Raw genomic sequence first — 20,912 nt, 5'->3', positions numbered from 1 at the left:
TTTTTTTGGCTGATTACGCTCCTGTGAAGCGCTCTGGGACGTTTCACTACAATAATGTGTTATATGTTGTTGTTGTATGAAACACATTCGGCAAATCCTTGTAGCCTGACAGGTACCGAATAGCAGTGACAATGGAGCTCTTTGGCTACACGCTTGGTGCATAGCTTCTGTCCCCTGGCTGCTATCGTGTAACATTAGGAGAGAGCAGCCTGATAAAAAGACTCCATGTGAAAGTTCCCAAGAGATCCAATGGACCTTCCAAGCGCTTTGCACAGGGCTGGTGTGAACTCAGACCCGTGTGAGATGGCCTGTTGGAAGATGTCCCACACTCTTCGGCTTTAGCGCACTCACGTGTAAGATCATGGGTGCTAATTATACTGCCATTTTCAGGTCAATGCGCACTGAAGCCACTTCATTTCGACAGAAAAGGTAGTAGCATGACTTCATCCTTCATGTCCTGCTTTAATTATTAGGCTCTCAGTTAAAACATTACGAGGGAAGATTTCTTCCGCTATTTGTACCAAAATCATCTTTCTACTCGTGTTCGCAATTTTGCTGTGGTAATCTATCCCCACATGGTTACAAAGTTAGACATTCAAGTTATATTTTATCCAAGTCATAGGAAAAGTACGGTCTGTTGTGCCCAACAGTAAGGCTGTATTATACCGAGGGTGCAATGTTCCAAAAAATGCTTGCGGATACACGTGTAGAAAATAAAACTTATTTATTTTTTCCACAAAACAATTACACACCAAGTAATGCTAAGCTTAACCTTAGAAGCATCTTAGGTACCTGTACTTCTAAATGCGACTGACCTTATATACAGGCATTCTCATGACTGTGGACGCAATTGAGCTTTGCCTATTATGTAGAGAGAATGGCCAGGAATTTCCTTGGCGCTGCTCCCGCTCCACCTCGATAACCTCATCGGAAGTGCAGGGGAAACCCCGTTTACGCGCATGAACAGAGTTTCCGCTGCGCTTCCGGCAAAGTTACGGTGGCAGAGCAGAAGCAGCTCTGAGGAAATTCCCAGCCAATATCTTAGAGACCTGAGAAAGGAGCTAAATAACAGGGTTAGGTGGCGGGCTGGATGGTCTTTTCTCATTTATACCAAAGGTTACTGTAGGTGGTTTGGGAGATATATGCTTTTGGATGATTCTCGACACATAACCAATGAGTGATGCCAAGGCATTTGTTTCTCTGATTGGGTTCATTAACTGTGTAAAGATTGTAAATGAATAATTGCTATGTGTCCTGTTTCCACTATTTGTGAAATTTTTGTAATGTTGCTTTTTCTTGCCAATTAATTGCACTCTGCTCCTGAAGGCGTTGATTCATGCTGGAGTACGGATCCACGGGCAATAATGCCCTCACCCAAATGGTCACTCTTCCTGTGTGAAGCTGGATGGTGAATGTCAGTGGGAATTTCAACCATGGAGTGCATCACAGCTGAGCCCAATTATGTCTTCACCTGACGTCCACCCATGCGTTATTTCCAGCAGGAGCCAACTGATAGGAGTAGGAGTGGGAACCATGGCTGATTTCACCAACCCCCCCCCGCTCCCAGTACAAGGACGCTGAGGCCATTTGCAGCACTCTACTGTCATCCCAGCTGAGATCAGGTAGCTTAGCACAGGCTAAGAAATCAAACATAGGTCCTTTCTGGTCTCCTGCATTTGGTGCAGTTTCACCATCGGCAGTGCATTAATCAGATTTATCGGAGGGGAAAAGTGGAATCAGTTCAGTGATTTGACCCCTGCTTGATATTAAAAGGGGAGGTGGTAATGCAATGTCTGTGTTGATTTCTGCATTTTCATGGGAACAGGGAGAGCACTGATGTATTTCATGCTGAGAAAGACTGCAGAGACCACACAGCTGATTATTCTTCTAACCTTGAGTTTATTTAAGGTAGCATTTAAAGATAGAGCCGATGGTCTGTTACACCACTGGCATTATCCATCACTACACACACTGCAAACGTGTTATAATGTCAGACCTACACAGTCAGGAAATGAAATGCTAACAAGAAACATTAAAAAGTGAACTCATTTAATTATACAGTTTCTGAATATCATTCTTATGTGAAGCCCTACAAAGGATACATACACCTACTGAGTATCATGCTGCATTTATAGCACTGGATCATGAACTGGGTTTTTAAAAAGTCTTATTTTGTTCCCTTCTCTCCTGATGGTGCTGGCTCTTCCTGTGGTTCCATTGGGGACCGTCCACTTAAAGGTGCCTGACTTGAATGGCCATTCTTCAACAATTGATTTAACTGTAGAAGGTATCACATGCACTATCCAGCAGGGGTCAATGGATAGTTCAGCTTGAACTCTGGATGAGTTTCCCCCCCTCTCTAGCCCAATGGTCCTGAAACCAGTTGTAACACTTTTCCCACTAGCCTGGTGGAGATCAGCTGATTGGGATCTTGCTGATCTGCATGGCCCACCATTCCACCTGGTATGTATGTTCCCAGCAAACCACCAGGGGGAGCATTTTGTGAACTGATTTGAAACTGGTTTCATTTTCATGGTGGCATGAACGGACAGAGTGGAGTTATGCGGTTCCACCACACCATTTCACTGTAGGTCAACGACGCCTCCTTGGGAAACCTGCACTTTAGCATTGGACATGGGATACATGGCATTATGGTGCAGTCTGTGCAATATGAGGCAATTATTGCTGTACTGTAGCTGACACACATCAGAGCAGCATAAAACCATTTAATTAAGATGTTCTTAATATGCTAAAGAAAAACCCATTAGCACTCAGTCTGTTGAGGAAAAACTGAAGTTATATCACTTATCCTATTCTGATACTACACAGAAATTGCTTCAAATTAAAGTGAGGTGTGCACTCCAGCAGAACAGAGACAATCGTCACTTTTAAAAGAGTAAGGACTGGATGTGCCACCTTTTGACAATGAATGGGTCGAATTCTTTTTATTCTCTGCCCTCCACTTTCATAGATGATGGACGCTTGCTGAGATACAGTGCCATTGGCAATGTCACCATACAGTACCTCACCTAAGTGGCCATTCTTCATGCTTGAGCCTGGACAGTGGGTGCACCAGACAATTTGATCATGATGGGCATCACAGATGAGCCAGATCCTGTCCTCACCCAATGCCCACTTTCCAGCACGAGTCACGGGATATCAATCAGGAACTCTGGCTGATTTTCTTCCTCTTCCTAGTTGAGGGGCACTGATGTCAATTATAGCACCCCAATTGCTATCTCTACTGAGATCAGGGATGGTAACTGGGGACCTTCCTGGCTAGTGTGGCTCAGTACCCCACCAGTTGGTACATTTACCAATTGAGCCATTGTGCAAGAGTAAGCATTATTCATTCTTCAGCATTTGAAAGTAAGAACATTTCTGAAAACCCATCACAAACATGATAGGAAGAACATTGTTTTCAACCTTAAAAATTCAGGGATCTTAAAAATGAGAGTTGTAACTCCAACAATAGTATTCCCTACAGATCTCTCCTCTGATCTAAATAGTGCTGCAAATTTAGGTTGTGTGGGGAACAGACCTTCACTTTTTCTGCTGCAGCTCAAGTGCAATGTCTCATTTACTTAAAAAATTTCCATTTTCCGTTTCTGATGGGATGGCGGGGGGAGTTGGGGGGGAGTTGGAGGGGGGGGGGGCGGGGGAGGTTGAAGGCGCTGTTTTCCATTTGGCTGCTGACATTGTTAAAGAAAACGTCTCTGGAATCATGCGCTTGTAGATTATGCCTTTTGCCATCTGTTGGCTGTCATCATGAATTAAAAATTTCCATCTGTCTGCCTCTCCATTAAAAATTCCTTTAGGCATCAACAGTATCAGAATGAAATGACACTCCATCTGGTCTTCCTTTACAGATCCTTGGTAATCTTTGCATGTTGATAATCTTATTGCATTATAGAAATCATCTTTGGTATCTCAAGAGTTCCTGTCATGGAGTTGGATCAAAGTACTTTAGATGTAAACTGGGAGTTTGAATTCAGACTACTTGTGTGTTGCAGAATTCCTCTTTAGTTAACTGCTGTATTCCAAAAATGGCAACTACAAAATGGTAACAACAATTTGCACTCTTATCTTTCAAATAATAGTGTCCAAAGTTGCTTTACTTGGGGGGGCGTGGGGTCCCCACCCAGAGAAGGAAGAAGTGTTAAGGGAGACGGTGCAAGGCTCAGATTAAAAAGTAAAAAAGAGCAGTCAGTACTTTTTGTGGATGTTTAAATTTTAAATCCAAGCTCAGTATTGCTATTGTCATCAAAATTCATTTTTAAAGTAAAAAAAACCCCAGATCGGTAGATAAATCTGTGTATAGTTTATCATTCACACACCGAGTGAAATGAGGCAGATGGTGTCTGTGCAATCTGTTCTTAACGCTTCTTCAAACAAGAAGCATTCTTGATGTGATCTCGGTGCTCGAGCTTTTGCATAAATATCGGGTTTTTTTGTAGCTAACATCTGTTTGGGAGAGTGTCGTCTAGCAGCGAGTCCCTGTCAGCCTGTTTCAAGGCCCCGGGTGTTGAGAGCACGGTGGGAGTGGGAGGTGTTACTATGATATCAGGGACTTGGAGGCGGCTCTCCGCTGAACTGCTGTTTTCGTCGCATTCGCCATGTAAACATAATCTGCATCCTGGAGAGAGGAGAAAAAAAAACACGAATCATAACTAATAAAAGTGACTTCAACTGATTTCCTGTGAGTACAAAGGGACAGACAGCTGCATGGAAACATGCCATGCCTTGTGTGGAATGCAAGGAAAGAAAATCATTTCCTGTTTGACACATGTTTCGCAATTGGAAGAAACGGTGAATATTAGAAATTTATCCAACATTGATGGTGTGAATTTCAACATTTAGAAGTCATACATTCGTTGTTGTTTTCCAAAAGCTGAAACTAACAGGAGACAGGAAAAAAAACCTTTGCATTTAAAATGATAAATTTAGCAATTAACATTTAACCTGCATCAAAAAAGCATAAGTTTTGGTCAAATTGAAATAGTTGGTTATAACAAGCAAGTGTGAACCAATAGCTAGGAATCAGAGAGAGTGAACAAGTGGTTGTGAGCTGGGATAACCTTTACCTGGCCACAGACGTGGAGATGCCGGTGATGGACTGGGGTTGACAAATGTAAAGAATCTTACAACACCAGGTTATAGTCCAACAGTTTTATTTGAAAATCACAAGCTTTCGGAGATTATCTCCTTCGTCAGGTGAGTGAGTGGGATTCCATGCGAAACGTTCAAGGAATCCCACTCACTCACCTGACGAAGGAGATAATCTCCGAAAGCTTGTGATTTTCAAATTAAACTGTTGGACTATAACCTGATGTTGTAAGATTCTTTACACTGGCCACAGACAGCAGAGCTGAAGTCAGCGTTAGCAGAGACAGAACAAAAAGCTGCTTGATTTTTTTGGGGGTGGGGGAGGGTTGTTAGCTTACCACCCAGGCACGACTGTCCCAGACCCATAGTTTCATCCTTCAGAGCAGTGCAAATTATGAAGCGAAAAGTGGTACAAGACTCTTTGATCCAGGATGAGTTCCAGGTACTGGTCAACAATCCAACACTGATTTCCTGTATCAGAAAAACAATTAGCAACCCTTGTCATTCATGGCCGCACTCAATGGTTTTAATTAGAATCATGGCTATTAGGCGATCAAGAAAGCATTAGGGAGACAAGCCACCAAGCATCAACCTGGCGATTTATACATGGAATGTATATTGTCTAAATGTTGTTTCTATCAAAAGGTGGGAAAATAGGATATTAACTGATCGAGAGATTTTGTCATTTCATCCTTAAAGTGTTAAAATAAATAGGCTGCTAATGTATGACATTTAACCCACCTTTAAGAAATACACAGAGACACCTGGGCAGAAAGTGCTGCCTGATATAAGACTTTGATAGATGGCAGGTTTTCAATAGCTACCCGGCATACACACTTACCTCAACTTCTTTGGATGCAAAAACCACAGTCCAGTAATTTTTTTCTCTGCGGGTTTATGAATTGGTTAAAACTAACACAGAGAGGAAAATACTAATTAGCACTGAGAAGTACTGAGCTATAACACTACTGATTCTCAGTGTGGCAACATCTGCTGAACTCCTGTTGTTTTTATAAGTACTTTTTCAGCAGGATAGAGAGTTTACATAAATTAGCAACAAGGAAACAGTCACATTTTTGAGAAATCCACCAAAACATACACTGTACTAAGAACATCTTTACTCTGATCCTTACATAGGCATTTTCCCCTCCCTGGACGGTACTTTTTGGATCCAGTAAGGCTTCTTTACCTCATTTTAACCATGTAATTATCTCTCGTGTTTTTACATGTTCTACTGTGTTTTGCAATACTGCATCTCTGACAACATTTGAATCTGTTTCTCAGTACTTGCAGAATGAAGTAGATTTTGGGCCAAGGAGAAGTGTCCACTTCCTTTATCACCCAATGTTATTCCGCTGATGCAACAGCTTCTGCCCAATAAAGATGAGCTCAAAACAAGAAAAACGGGCTAGGTCTAATATGACAAGAAAAGCAGGCTAGGTCTAGGGCTGATTTGAATCCAGCCAGTGGGACGCCCATTATTGCAAAATGTCAATTATCACTGCAACATATAGCGCAGAAGGAGGCCATTCAGCCCATCATGCCTGTGTCGGCTCTTTGAAAGAGCTATCCAATTAGTCCCACTCCCCTCCTCTTTCCCCATAGCCCTGCAAATTTTTTCTTTTTTAGTATATATCCAATTCCCTTTTGAAAGTTGCTATTTCTGCTTCCACCGCCCTTTCAGGCAGTGCTTTGCAGATCTCAACAAATAGCTGCGCAAAAGAAATTCTCCTCACCTCCCCTCTGGTTCTTTTGCCTCAACGTAAGCACCGACCCAATTTTCTCTTGCATCCTGAAGGTGGTAACTCATGCTGGTAGATAATTTCACTGGCACGGTCTACCATCTCTCTCAACTGGCTCATGTGGGAGTTTAGATGGTGAGTGTTGGCAAGTTCCTTGATAATGACATATTATGGTCCTGTTTTCACCTGACATCCACGCGTCATCACTTTTTAGGGGGATTGACTGGATAGGAGTCAAGAGTGCCAATGTTGATTGATTTTTCCCTCCCTTTTCCAGCCCAAGCGTACTGAGGCTATTTGTCGCATGCACCACCCTCCACCCGCAGGAAGGAAAAAAATATGTAAAAAAAATCTCACAAATAAATCAAATTCTGATAGATAATGAGTCCATATTAATCCCCAAAATTCAAAAGTTAATCCTGAATCTATACCTAAACCCTTAATCAGCTGTGGGTAGTTATCTCACGTGGGTGCAATCACGTTACTGGTGCTGGGGAGCAGTTAACTCATCCAAAGCACTTTCAACCTTGAGAGTTCTTGGCCTTGATTGGTTGATAAAACTGGTCTTTGCAGTTATTTTGTTAGGCAATATGAGGTGAATACTTTCAGTAGATGAGGCTCAGAAAAGAAAGGCAAGTAAAGAGATTTAAACTTCTCTAAGAAATATTAGAAGATAGAATGGAGTATATCAAATGGAAATCAAATAAAGCCAGCTCTCCCGATGGTTTAATGAGTAGCCGAACCATACAAACCTGGAAAGCCCCAGGCTCATTTCCAGTTTATACTAAATTAGCGGATCTCAGCCAGAGGAGCAGTCAGTGTGCTATGATTAGCCGTAGATTATAGAGTTATAGAATACACTTGGTCGATGTGATCTCCTGGACTGGTTTCGACCACCAGAGGGGGGGGGGTCAGAGAGGAATTTTAGAGAGTATTTTTTCCCTTATTGGCCCTGGTTTTTTGGTCTCTCCCAGGAGATTACATGGCTGCAGGGGTGGGTGTGAGGGTGGGAAGTTGGGGGAGGGAAGAAGTGTTTAGCCATGATGGTCTGGCCATCATTGTGTGCGGCAGGCTTGATAGACCAGCTGGTCTTTTCCTGCCCGTCAATGTAATATGTTCGTAGTGTCTCTGGGTCAGAGAGGGAAAAATCAGCCAGGGTTCCCATTCCTGATCGCACTCTAATTATTTGACCCTGAACTGAATTTTGCTTACTTCCAGATCTGTCCCATTGCTCACCTTCACCCTTACCTCAGATACTTTACTGGTGAAAGCTTTATACGTGCTTTTTCCACCTCCAGACTCGACTACTCCAACACTCTGCTTGCTGACCTCCTGTCCTCCAGCTTCCATAAACTGAAAGACGTCCAAAACTCTGCTATATGTACCTTGACCCGCATTAGATCCTACTCATCCATTCCCCCTGTTCTCAATGACCTCTGTTGGCTTCCCATCACTCAACAAATTACATTTAAAATTCTCGAACTCATCTTTAAATCCCTCCATGGCCTCGTCATACCATATCTCCGCAATCTTCTCCAGCCCTATATTTCCCCCCCTGAACATTCTGTTCCTCTGACTCCAGTCTTTTGTGCCTCTCTTCCCTGTGCCCCGCCATGGGTGGCAGAATTCTGCCCTTTGGAATTCCTTCCCTAAACATCACCTCTTTCTCGTCTTTTTAAAATCCCTCTCAAAACCCATATCTTCTGCCAATAAAAAAGAAAAGAAAGACTTGCATTTATATAGCGCCTTTCATGACCTCAGGACGTCCCAAAGCGCTTTACAGCCAATGGAGTACTTTTGAAGTGTAGTCACTGTTGTAATGTAGGAAACACAACAGTCAAATTGTGCACAGCAAACAGTAATATGATAACGACCAGATAATCTGTTTTACTGATGTTGGTTGAGGGATAAATATTGGCCAGGGCACCAGGGAGAACTCCCCTGCTCTCCTGCAAAATAGTACCATGGGATCTTTTACATCCATTTGAGGCGGGGCCTCGGTTTAACGTCTAATCCGAAAGATGGCACGTCCGACAATGCAGCACTCCAATGTCAGCCTAGGTTTTGTGCTCAAGTCTCTGGAGTGGGACTATGAACCTACAACCTTCTAACTCAGAGGCGAGAGTGCTACCACTCAGCCACTGCTGACTCCTAATCCGCCTAACCTCTCTCTCCTCCTGGTGTGGCATCCTATTTGTGAAGCAGCGTTTTTTATGCTGACTGCCATAAAAATGCAAGTTACTGTTGTTGTTGTTGATTTTATATATGGATGATATCTTTACATTGTACGATAGCTTTAAACGGCATTACAATCTGGAACGACCCATGCAGAATGTTTAAACAGAGGAACACGGATGACAAAACTGAAGATTCCAATCCAATGTTTTCAGGAAAAATACTAGGGGGGTGGGGTGGGGGGGGAATCAGTTCCAATGCTGTGTTGGCCAATTCCAGTACTAATATCAGTCTCATCATGACCTAATAAGGAAAAATATACTTGAGCAGCAAATTTTACAACCCGACTAGTCTAAACAGACATAAGTCATGACGAAGTCGCACATTTAAACAATAGCGGAGAGAGTTTACTAATGTGGGTAACAATCTATTTTGATTCATTAATTTCAGGGGTGGAGATTGCTGGTAGTTTTTTTTTAAAAAGAGATGCACTTGTTTCCCTGATGGTTCAGTAGGTAACTGTATTGCCTGGTGTAGTACTTATTTATACAAAACCAGCCAAGTTCCTTCTAGGTATCAATCCAGTTTGCTGGTCTCAGTGTGGTTGGTCACGGTGCTCTCAGGCTGGGAAAGGGCAAGATCTGCTAGTGTTCGCATTAATGGTCAGTAGGCCATCACTTTCTGATGGAAAGTACATGTGTGTTTGGATAATTGGTAAGGGTCAGATCAGACTCACTTCTGATATCCTTCATGGTCTAACAGCTTGCCAACACTCACTTATCTTAGGCTCAAAGATGGCCAGTTGGGCAAGGTACCAGAGGGCTTGGCATTTGTGCAAATGTACCCATGAATGAAAAAAAAAATCATGAATGAGTCAGTGACTCCAGGGAAAGAGAGTAGAATATTAGGGAAAAAGTAAAAGAAGAAATGCATTTTGAATTTTTTAATCCACTCCCAATTAGCATAGAATGATTGAACCAGGAGATTTTAACTCCAGGCACCTCTCATCAGGATGTCCCTAATTGCAAACAATCCCATTCCTTCAGTGGGACAGAATCAGCTTCCTTTGTCTATACACACAAACCAGACTCCCTCTATTTGTAAAAGGAAAGAGAATTTGATATATTAAAAACTGGTTTCATGTTTCAAGAAGATATTCTGTGTTAATTAGCTTGTAACAGCATAAGCATTAAATGGAGAACACTGGATATATGGAAGTGATTCCGAGGTAGTAACCTCATTACAACATCCTTATAGGAATGTGCAGGATTACGACAGATCATTGTGGTCCATTCTCCAAACCATTCAATGGAGCAATGAAAATTTGTTTCTTTCACTTCTTCAAAAGTGCAACACTTACATGTACCTTGCAAGTCTAACCAACAGCTACCACCTCTTGCCTTTGGTAGATCTACTCTTGGTCCTTTTTCAGCTATTGACATCCTTTGGCTCACTTTCTGCTCTGGTGTCAAACGGAACTCCCACACCTCCACTGTTGAAGATGCCTTCAAGAAGCTCAGCCTACGTGCTATTCTTCCTCCTCATGTCTTCACTGCATTGAAATCGAGACACACCACACAATCTCCTACTCTAACTCATTCTTACCAGGATTTGAATGCTTACATACCTCAGTATTCCCTTCCTCCTACAATCTACAGACTTTTAAAATCCAAGCTTGATATCACCTACTTCTTCTTAATTTGCCTTGTCTTCTCCCAATTCTTTTTAACCTTGGACGTCTCCAGTAGTATGGCCCTTTACTGATGTTTCTCAATTAAATCTATTAATATATTAAAAACCTTACATTTCTGTGCACTTCCTGTTAATTTATTTGATTATAAATTCCTATATATTCATATTTATAATGGAAACTCTCTATGTAAACTTACTACCCTGTAATTAAACACCCCCCAACCCCTCCTCCCATAGAGGAACTGCAGTGCCACCACTAGTGAGAAATTGTAATTACATCATGACAAATTTACACGGGCAGCTTCCATTATAAATGTAGACGATGGAATTTATAATGGAAATATATCAAAATAAGGACAAATGTATGACTTGAAAAGAGGGACTGTACTCCCTGGTCCAATTATCCTCCAGCCTCTAATCTTGGTTCACCTAAAAAGTACAGTTGCTCTTGACTTCCTGTGAGCAACACCATGGGAGATCAACTAATATTATATATCAAAATGAAAAGTTAATTTTTATTTGCACAGCAAGAGCTCTTTCGAGAGCCAAACTAGTGTCAAACTGATCTACTAGTGAAATAAGCACTGGAGTTTATCATTAATTCGATGATTAAAGTTGCTTATAGTTAATTATTTGCTCAAGCAACCTTCACGTCAGAAGTTAATGCTGCCCAGACCTTCTGAATCATTATTTAACTGTTAAATAATTTTGCCGTGGCTGCTAAAATAGATCAATAATTCTGTAATCTGTCACTGTGTGACATCATCAACTGTGTTCTGTGAAATATGTTGCACCCACATAAAACACACAGGTGTACAACTTGTTCCCTTATCATGGCATTACTAAGTAACTAATGATGTATTTGAAATTAACTAACAAGGGATGTGTCAAAAACAAAACCAAGGCATTAGTTTTCTTTTTCCCCTCAGGTGCCAGTGATGTATTTGTATCACATGCAGAGGTTGGCCGTCTCTGGTTAAGGCCTGTGACGATGTCACTAGAAACAACACAAAAGGGGTGAAGATGGGTGGGTATAGAGTGTGCATTCTTTTACTTCTGCAAACAGGTAAACCCCTGGAAAGGACATTAGAAGGTTGACAAAAGTAGGGGAGAAGACTATGTAAATCAGGAATTAGTGGTTATGCGATGCCAATCCTGGGTTTTAAAAGCCTGTTGATCGATACACAGGCAGTGTATTGGTAAAGTGTACTGGAGCCATTGCATGAAGCTCTGTGGACTGGTAGGCCATGGGTTTGATTATCCCTCCACTCCAATTACTGGCTGATCTCAGCTGCATCTCCATGGTGAATTGAGCTCCAAATTATATACACGTTAAATAATGAAATAACTTTGGGACAATATGGTGAGAAACTCTGCAGCTTCTTCCGAGCTGCTTAGCTGGAACTTTTTTTGTGATTGATGGGGAATGGAACGTTTTCCTATTTTTTTCTAATACTAAGTTTCAACATCAAAGACTCACTGGTCAGGTGTAGCATTGGACTTTACCCTGACCCAATAATGTGCCTTAACCCTGAACTCAAAAATGTTCCTGTTCCAGGAGCGCGACACTTCCATTTCCACAACAGCCACCCCTGTGACCTTGTAGTGACAAAACATGAGCTGAATCAGCAAAAAAAAAACATTGGTTGGAATTTGACTCTGAAACCTTATTGAACCTAAGACTGTTTACAACGCTTTTTTTTTGGTGGGTTTTGTTTATTCCTATTCTCTAAATACACATCTCCTGTCAGTATTGATGCTAGCGGGCTCCACAATTGAATTTGCAGTAGCTTCGTGTATTCACAAGTGGTTTTAACAGCACTTAACTTTGCATGCTGGCAATATGTTCCACATGAGCAGTTTAATTTGAGGGGAAAAAAAGCACTTTTGGCACTTTTATCAGTACCAGTTTAGAATGATAAAAACAGAAGTCAGATTATAAGCATAATTAAAATTCCTGAGGAGGAATATGGCAGGACAGAAGCTCGGGACTGACAAAGCAGATGGGGTTGTAACAACCACATTTTTCTTCCTCCTGTTAGTCAAGTTGCCCTGTAATATAGACCACACCTAGAAGTGTTGAGGTATTATAGTTGACTTCAGTAATCCTGGGTTAGCGAGGGGAAAACAAATTATATTCCCACTTTTACATCTATCCAGTGACTCCTGCTATAAAGTGTACTTGTGTGAACATTGGGCAAGAGCAGGACCAGGCACTGTTGTGATGCTCTCCACAGTCAAACAGCTTGCTGACACTCACCTCCTAGGCTCAGACACGATGAATGGCCACTTGGCACCAGTAGAACCGTACATCAGCAAGAGTCAGCACCCTCAGGAGAGGAGGGGAGAATAAAAAAGACACCACCAGGAACCAGTGCCTTCGCACGCTCCTAAACAAGGAATGGCCGAGGTTGCCAGTTAGGTACTGAGTTATGGTTTGTTTTGTGATGTGGAGCCATGGCAACTAGGAACTGGGCTGAGACTATCCCAAAGTCAATTCACTTCAGACATTTACACTGAAGAAGTTTTCATCTCATCAGCCTGGGCTGGATTCGAATCCACCGTGCAGAGGTGGAAGGACAGTGTGATAATCCACAGTGATTTTTCATAGTTAATTATGGTTTATACCTAAATAAATTTTAGTTGGACAATGAAACATAACTTATTAAATATAAATGATCAATTTATAAAATAATCCTTAGTGCTGCCTACATTAACATTGATGACAGATCCTTCAGCCAGTATGCCCTGCAAAATTCTTACAGGGCTCAACAGGGTAGATGCAGGGAGGATGTTTCCCCTGGCTGGGAAGTCTAGAACCAGGGGTCACAGTCTCAGAGTAAGGGGTAGGCCATTTAGGACTGAGATAAGGATAAATTTCTTCACTCAGAGGATGGTGAATCTTCGGAATTCTCTACCCCAGAGGGCTGTGTAGCTCAGTCATTGAGTATATTCAAAACAGAAATTGATAGATTTCTAGATATTAAAGGCATCGAGGGATATGGGGATCGTGCAGGAAAATGGCGTTGAGATAGATCAGCCATGACCTTGTTGAAGTGGAGCAGGCTTGAGGGGCCAGATGGCCTACTCCTATTTCTTATATTCTTATGTTCTAGAGTTCTCTTCCTAAATTCCTATACCTCTTTACCTCTCTCCTTACTTTCAGAAGCCTCCTCTAGATGTACATCTTGAACTGTGTCTTCCATCACCTTCCCCAATTGCTATCCTATTCCCTGCTCAGTGTCCTTTCCCTAATTGCTATCCTAGTCCCTGCTCAGTGTCCTTTCTCTAATTGCTATCCTATTCCCTGCTCAGTGTCCTTTCTCTAATTGTTATCCTAGTCCCTGCTCAGTGTCCTTTCTCTAATTGCTATCCTATTCCCTGCTCAGTGTCCTTTCCCTAATTGTTATCCTATTCCCTGCTCAGTGTCCTTTCCCTAATTGTTATCCTATTCCCCGCTCAATGTCCTTTCCCTAATTGCTATCCTAGTCCCTGCTCAGTGTCCACTCTCCACCCTGTAAAGCACCTTGAGATGTTATATGAAAGCCACTATATAAATGCAAGTTGATGTTAGGATGCTCTCCTGGCTGGCCTCCCACCTTACGCCCTCCATAAACTTGCCCGTCTCCTAACTCGCACCAAGTCCCATTCACCCATCACCCCTGTGCTCCCTGGCCTACATTGGCTCCCGGACCGGCAACGCCTCAATTTTAAAATTCTCATCCCTGTTTTCAAATCCCTCCATGGACTCGCCCCTCGCTATCTCCGTAACCTCCTCCAGCCCTACAACCCTCCGACATCTCTGCGCTCCTCCAATTCTGGCCTCTTGTGCATCCCTGATTACTTTCGCTCCTCCATTGGCGGCCGTGCCTTTAGCTGCCTGAGCCATAAGCTGTGGCATCCACTCCCTAAACCTCTCCACCTCTCTCCTCCTTTAAGTCACTCCTTAAAACCTATCTCTTTGACCAAGTTTATGTCCCAATATCTCTTTATGTGGCTTGGTGTCAAATTTTGTCTGATAACGCTCCTGTGAAGCCACTTGGGACATTTATTACATTAAAGGTGCTATATAAATGCAAACTGTTGTTGTTGTTGTTAACATTTCATTCGTTGTTTAAGGGCTGTAGATTTGGCTTTACTGGTGAAGTTCAAGATATACAAATTCCCATGGAGGTGAGTATGCAAAGAGAGGCTTGGCTTAAATCCACAAAGGGAACAGGTCATGTTACCTAGCAATCCACAACATGAAAACTTTTAGAGTCTAGACTTTTCCAATGTGCTACAGCCTCCAGTTCCTAGTCTCAGACGACCTGAGTCTATCTCATTTCAAATGCTACAATACAGGGACGTTCATATCATAAGTTCATATCTACTTTTAGCTCACCTAACACGTTAGCGAGCATTGGAAAGCGTACAACCGAGTCAACGTGAATGTAGTTAAATGATACAAACCCTACCGGCAGTCAGGTCCAGCCTCGGTGGCTTCCTGTATTCGGCAACTTGTTAAATGATCTAAGTAAGATGAGTTTGAGACATTCTTGTTGCTGTTTCCACTGGCTCTGTCCATCAAACAGTCCTCGAACTGCATACCTTTCTACTGGTGCTAACAGCACGCTTTCTCCCCCATCTCAACCAACGGGTTCTATGAACAAGAGATTTGATTAAGAAAGGCGTCAACAGGAAACCCTTGCACAAAGAGATAATTTAAATACACGTATTTATGTAAGTATGCGAGGAATTAAGAGCTGTAAATGTGCTGTCAAACAAATCTGAGAGTGGAAACATGGTGTGCTCGGAGCGCTTTCCAAGGGCTGCCTGACAATTAACATCAAATGTGGTGGGGTTAATGATATTTTAAAAATTATTTCTTAGTCTTCAGTGTAAGTAGTGACAATCGTATAAGACACTGTGGGTGAACGCGAATTGACGAAATGTAAAATAACAGAGGGGTTTTAAAGTGAATGTTACACTTTAATAACATGAATGGCACATAAAGATGAAAGGAGGGGGACAGTTGGTTAGACTCCTGTCGCTCTGTACTGAGAGTGTGGGCGTAGAGTGCCTTCAGTTCACAGTCTGTTTTTCTTAGGGGTTACAGAAGAAAGTACCGGTATACTTTACCGTGGTGTTATGAATTGCTGTTATTCCCTTGTTTTCCTGGAAGGGAAGGAAATCTTCTTTCGCTTTTCAAAGAGACGTTCTGTTTTTCTCACCAAGTTTCCTCCTTCCGTCTCACTCTACATTTCTTCGGCTGCTCCAAAAAAAGTTGCTGTTCGATGAAAAATAAGAGGTCACAAGCGCTCCAATGTATGCAAAGTGATGACGAGCAGTAAATGATTTGCTAAACATTACCATGCAGCAGCGCCAGGTAATGTTTACCCAGATTTTAATGAAGGAGTGTCTCTTCCGTTGGCAAAAAAAAAGTTTTTTTGGGAGTGAACTCGCAGTAACTCCCCACCCAGAATCAGTTGAACTCCCGCAGATTGGGCTCATACTAAGTGATTACATTGATATTACAGGATGAGTAATTTTGTTATACATAAGGGCAATCATTTTAAAAAAAAAGTTATTTGAGGTTAAAATAAATTGTAATCTAAGGTTTGATAAATAAGATGTGTGTGGCACAGTGTGTTAGAATTGCATCCCTTCACCTCTTGAATGCAAGATGAAACTAGTATATGTCAATACCTATTGCCAGTCTGAGTAACTATCTTTAACCCTTAATCTCTGTTTTTTGTTTTGTAGCCATCTTGCTATCCATTCTGCTACTTGTCCCCTGACTCCATATGCTCTGACCTTAATCATGAGTCTACCATGTGGTACCTTATGGAAGGCCTTTTGAAAATCCAAATATTATTTACTACATTACCCTTGTCGACCCTTTCTGTTACTTCTTCAAAGAATTCAATAAGGTTGGTCATGCATGACCTTCCCTTTTGAAATCCGTGCTGACTATTCTTTATTATATTTTTGGTTTCTAGATGTTTTTCTATTACATTTTGAGTAAGGATTCCATTATCTGCGGTAGTGCGGTTGATGTTGTGTATATGGACTTTCAAAAGGCATTTGATAAAGTACCACATAATAGATTTGTTAGCAAAATGAAAGCCCATGGGATTAATGGGACAATGGCAGCGTGGATACAAAATTGGCTAAGGGACAGAAAGCAGAGAGTAGTGGTGAACGGTTGTTTTTCAGACTGGAGGGAAGTGGACAGTGGTGTTCCCCAGGGGTCAGTATTAGGACCACTGCTCTTTTTGATATATATTAATGACCTGGACTTGGGTATAGAGGGCATAATTTCAAAGTTTGCAGATGACACAAAACATGGAAATATAGTAAACAATGTGGAGGATAGTAACAGACTTCAGGGGGACATAGACAAACTGGTGAAATGGGCAGACACATGGCAGATGAAATTTAATGCAGAGAAATGTGAAGTGATGCATTTTGATAGGAAGAATGAGGAGAGGCAATATAAACTAAATGGTACAATTTTAAAGGGGGTGCAGGACAAATTGAGAAGGCTGCTAAGAAAGCATATGGTATCCTGGGCTTTATTAATAGAGGCATAGAGTACAAAAGCAAGAACGCTATCCTAAACCTTAGAAAATTCTGCTTAGGCCTCAGCTGGAGTTTTGTGTTCAATAAAATGTCGAGGCATTAGAGATGGTGCAGAAGATATTTACTAGAATGGTGCCAAGAGGGACTTCAGCTATGTGGAGAGATTGGAGAAGCTGGGATTGTTCTCTTCAGAACAGACAAGGTTGAGGGGAGATTTGATAGAGGTGTTCGAAATCATGAACGGTTTTGACAGAGTAAATAAGGAGAGACTGTTTCCAGTGGCAGAAGGGTTGGTAACCAGAGGGCACAGATTTAATCAGAAGCAAAATACTGCGGATGCTGGAAATCTGAAATAAAAACGGAAAATGCTGGAGAAGCTCAGCAAGTGGAGCTCAGGCAGCATCAGTGGAGAAAGAAACAGAGTTACTGTTTCATCAGAACTGGAGGATGTTAAAGAGTTAAAGTTTTTAAGCAAGTACAGAGCCAGGGAAAGTGGGGGAGTGGGGGGGGGTGGAGGGAAGGGGAGGAAAGAAAAAAGGGAAGGTTTGTGATAGGGTAGAGGGCAGGAGTGATTAAATGATAAAAGGGATGATGGTGCAAGGCAAGGAAGGTGGTAATGTGACAGGTTGAGAAACAAAAGATTGGTCAGGAGTAGCTGAAAATGGCAACAGCAGGTGATTCGCAAAAGAGCCAGAGGTGACATGAGGAAACATTTTTTTACGCAGCGAGTCATAATGATCTGGAGTGCACTGCCTGGAAGGGCAGTGGAAGCAGATTCAGTAGTAACTTTCAAAAGGAAATTGGATAAATACTTGAAGAGGAAAAATTTACAGAGCTATGGGGAAAGAGCAGGGGAATGGGACTAATTGGATAGCTCTTTCAAAGAGCCGGCACAGGCATGATGGGCCAAATGGCCTCCTCTTGTGCTGTACCTACTATAATACTATGATCTTTCCTACCACTGATGTTAAGCTAATTGGTCTATAGTTCCCTGGACTTGTTCTATCTCCCTTTTAAATATGGGAATCACATTAGCTGTCCGCCAGTCCTCTGGCACTATTCCCTTTTCTAATGAATTTTTATATAAATGTAATAGTGCCTCTGCTATCTCTTCCCTAATTTCTTTTAATATGCGCGGATGCAACCCATCCAGACCAGGGGTTTTATTCTCTCTAAGTTTGATTAGTTTTTCAATTATCTCCACCCCTTTCTAACTTAAATATCTTTATATCTCTTTTGATCTCTTCTTCTAATGTCATACCCACCATGTTAATCTCCCCGGTAAATACAGAGGCAAAGTAATTATTTAATATTTCTGCCATTTCGCAGTCATTACCTGTGAGTTTATCTTGTGTATCCCTTAGTGGCCTTATCCCTATCCTGATTTTTCTTTTATTATTTATGTGTCTGTAGAATACTTTACTATTTCTTTTTATATTCCTTGATAATTTAATTTTGTCGTTTCGCTTTGCTTTCCTAATTGTTTTTTTGACTTCTTTCCTAACCTCTTTATATTTCCTTTTGTCATCCTCTCCTTTGTTGTCTATGTACTTAGTGTATGCCTTTTTCTTTAGTTTCAACTTTGCCCTTATTTCTTTATTCATCCCTGGCGTGTCATTGCTTGACGAACCTTATTGAATTCTTTGAAGAAGTAACAGAAAGGGCAGACAAAGGTAATGCTGTTGACATAGGAAATTGAAATATCACTGTAGGGAGTGTCATTCTGTGCTTGGGGCTAAGGTGTTTGCTAGGGCAAATTAAAGAGATCTCTACATCTGCTGTGTTTGGTCTTGACTGCTTGATTAGGCCACTAAGATGCTCCATTCTCCAGCACTGACATCTGTCATCTTGAGCAGCACATAAATTCACAACAAAAATATACATTTTGCATGGAATCAGAAGGGTTGCATTACAAAACTGAAAGAAAAATACAGATGGGTAACTGTTTTAGTTGCATCTCACAGGGGTTGATAAGAGAAGTTGGAATTACTTACCTTGTAGAATCTTCATCTTTCTAATGGAAAAACCCTCCATGTCTTCTTCTTTGGTAGTCCTTCAGGGTCGAGGATGACTTGCTTCCACTCCGGGAGGGTGGGTTCTGCGGTGGCTGAATAGTCCAATCCTAGCCGCAGACTCTGCCACAGGTGGGGCAGGTAGTGTTTAATAAGGCGGGTGGGTGAGACGCTCAGGATTCTGCGCGCTCTTTCCGCTGCTTACGCTTGGCCACCACGTGCTCCACTCGGTGACGCTCGAGGTGATTGGCGCCTTTGCGGATGCCTCTTCTCCAGTTTGGGCGTTCTAGGGCAAGCGATTCCCACGTGTCGGTGGGGATGTTGCATTTTTTTTAGGGAGGTTTTGAGACTGTCCTTATAGCGTTTCCTCTGCCCTCCTAGTGATCGCCTGCCATTGTGGAGCTCGGAGCAGAGCACTTGTTTAGGGAATCTTGTGTCAGGCATGCGGACAATGTGGCCCGCCCATTGCAGCCGGTTGAGCGTGACCAGTGCTTCGATATTGGGGGTGTTAGCCTGGGAGAGAACGCTCACGTTGGTACGCCTATCCTGCCAGTGGATTTGCAGGATTTTGCGGAGGCAATGTTGGTGATATCTCTCCAGGGATTTGAGGTGTCTGCTGTACATTGTCCATGTTTCTGATGCGTACAGGAGAGCAGGGACCACGGCTGCTCTGTAGACCATGAGCTTGGTGCTGGATTAGAGGTCTCGGTCTTCGAACACTCTGTTCCTCAGGCGTCCAAAGGCTACACTGGCGCATTGGAGTCGATGTTGAATTTCATCGTCAATGTCTGCTCGTGCAGAGGAGGCTCCCGAGGTATGGGAAATGACCCACGCTGTCCAGGGGCTCACCGTGGATCTTGATGGTCGGGGGGCAGTGTTGTGTGGCAGGAGCGGGCTGGTAGAGGACCTTTGTTTTCTGGATGTTTAGTCTGAGCCCATTCTCTCATACGCCTTGGTGAATGCGTCGACGATGGTTTGTAGCTTGGCCTCTGAGTGTGCGCACACGCAGGCGTCGTCTGCGTACTGCAGCTCGATGACAGAAGTTGGGGTGGTCTTGGTTCTGGCCTGGAGGTGTTGAAGTTGAACAGTTTCCCGCTTGTCCTGTAAGTTAGCTCCACTCCGGCGGGGAGCTTCATGGTGATGGGGTGGAGTGTTGCAGCGAGGAAGATGGAGGAGAGCGTTGGTGCGATGACGCAGCCCTGCTTGACCCCAGTTTGCACTCGTATTGGGTCTGTGGTGGATCCGTTGGTGAGGATCATGGCTTGCATGTCATCGTGGAACAGGCGGAGAATGGTGACGAATTTCTGCGGGCAGACGAATTTGAGGAGGATGCTCCACATTCCGTCACAGTTGACAGAGTTGAAGGCCTTTGCGAGATCGAAGAAGGCCATGTACAGAGGTTGATGCTGCTCCCTGCACTTTTCCTGGATTTGTCGCGCGCTAAAGATCATGTCCATTGTGCCTCTTGATGGGCGGAAGCCGCATTGAGACTCAGGGAGGAGCTCTTCAGCCACTGGAAGGAGGCGGTTGAGGAGGATTCTCGCGATGACCTTTCCCGTGGCGGACAGTAGGGAATTTCCACAATCGGACCTATCTCCTTTCTTGAAGATGGTCACAATTA

General features: G+C 42.7%; 1 long non-coding RNA gene across 2 annotated transcripts; it reads right to left on the bottom strand.

Moving 5' to 3' along the window:
• Positions 1-1,879: 1,879 nt before the first annotated feature.
• On the bottom strand, positions 1,880-16,121 carry LOC137333370 (uncharacterized). 2 transcript variants are annotated; one of them, XR_010965882.1, is made up of 4 exons: positions 15,837-16,121; positions 15,168-15,357; positions 5,445-5,577; positions 1,880-4,636 (listed from the first exon to the last, which is right to left on the bottom strand). It is a non-coding gene; the product is annotated as an uncharacterized lncRNA (long non-coding RNA). The 2 variants fall into 2 exon arrangements; XR_010965881.1 differs by having other exon boundaries at positions 15,173-15,357.
• Positions 16,122-20,912: the final 4,791 nt, after the last annotated feature.

This window comes from Heptranchias perlo, chromosome 16, assembly GCF_035084215.1.
Source record: "Heptranchias perlo isolate sHepPer1 chromosome 16, sHepPer1.hap1, whole genome shotgun sequence".
In the NCBI taxonomy this organism is placed as follows: domain Eukaryota; kingdom Metazoa; phylum Chordata; class Chondrichthyes; order Hexanchiformes; family Hexanchidae; genus Heptranchias; species Heptranchias perlo.
The sequence above is the reverse complement of the archived record's forward strand: the minus strand, read 5'-3'. Positions and strand labels throughout refer to the sequence as shown.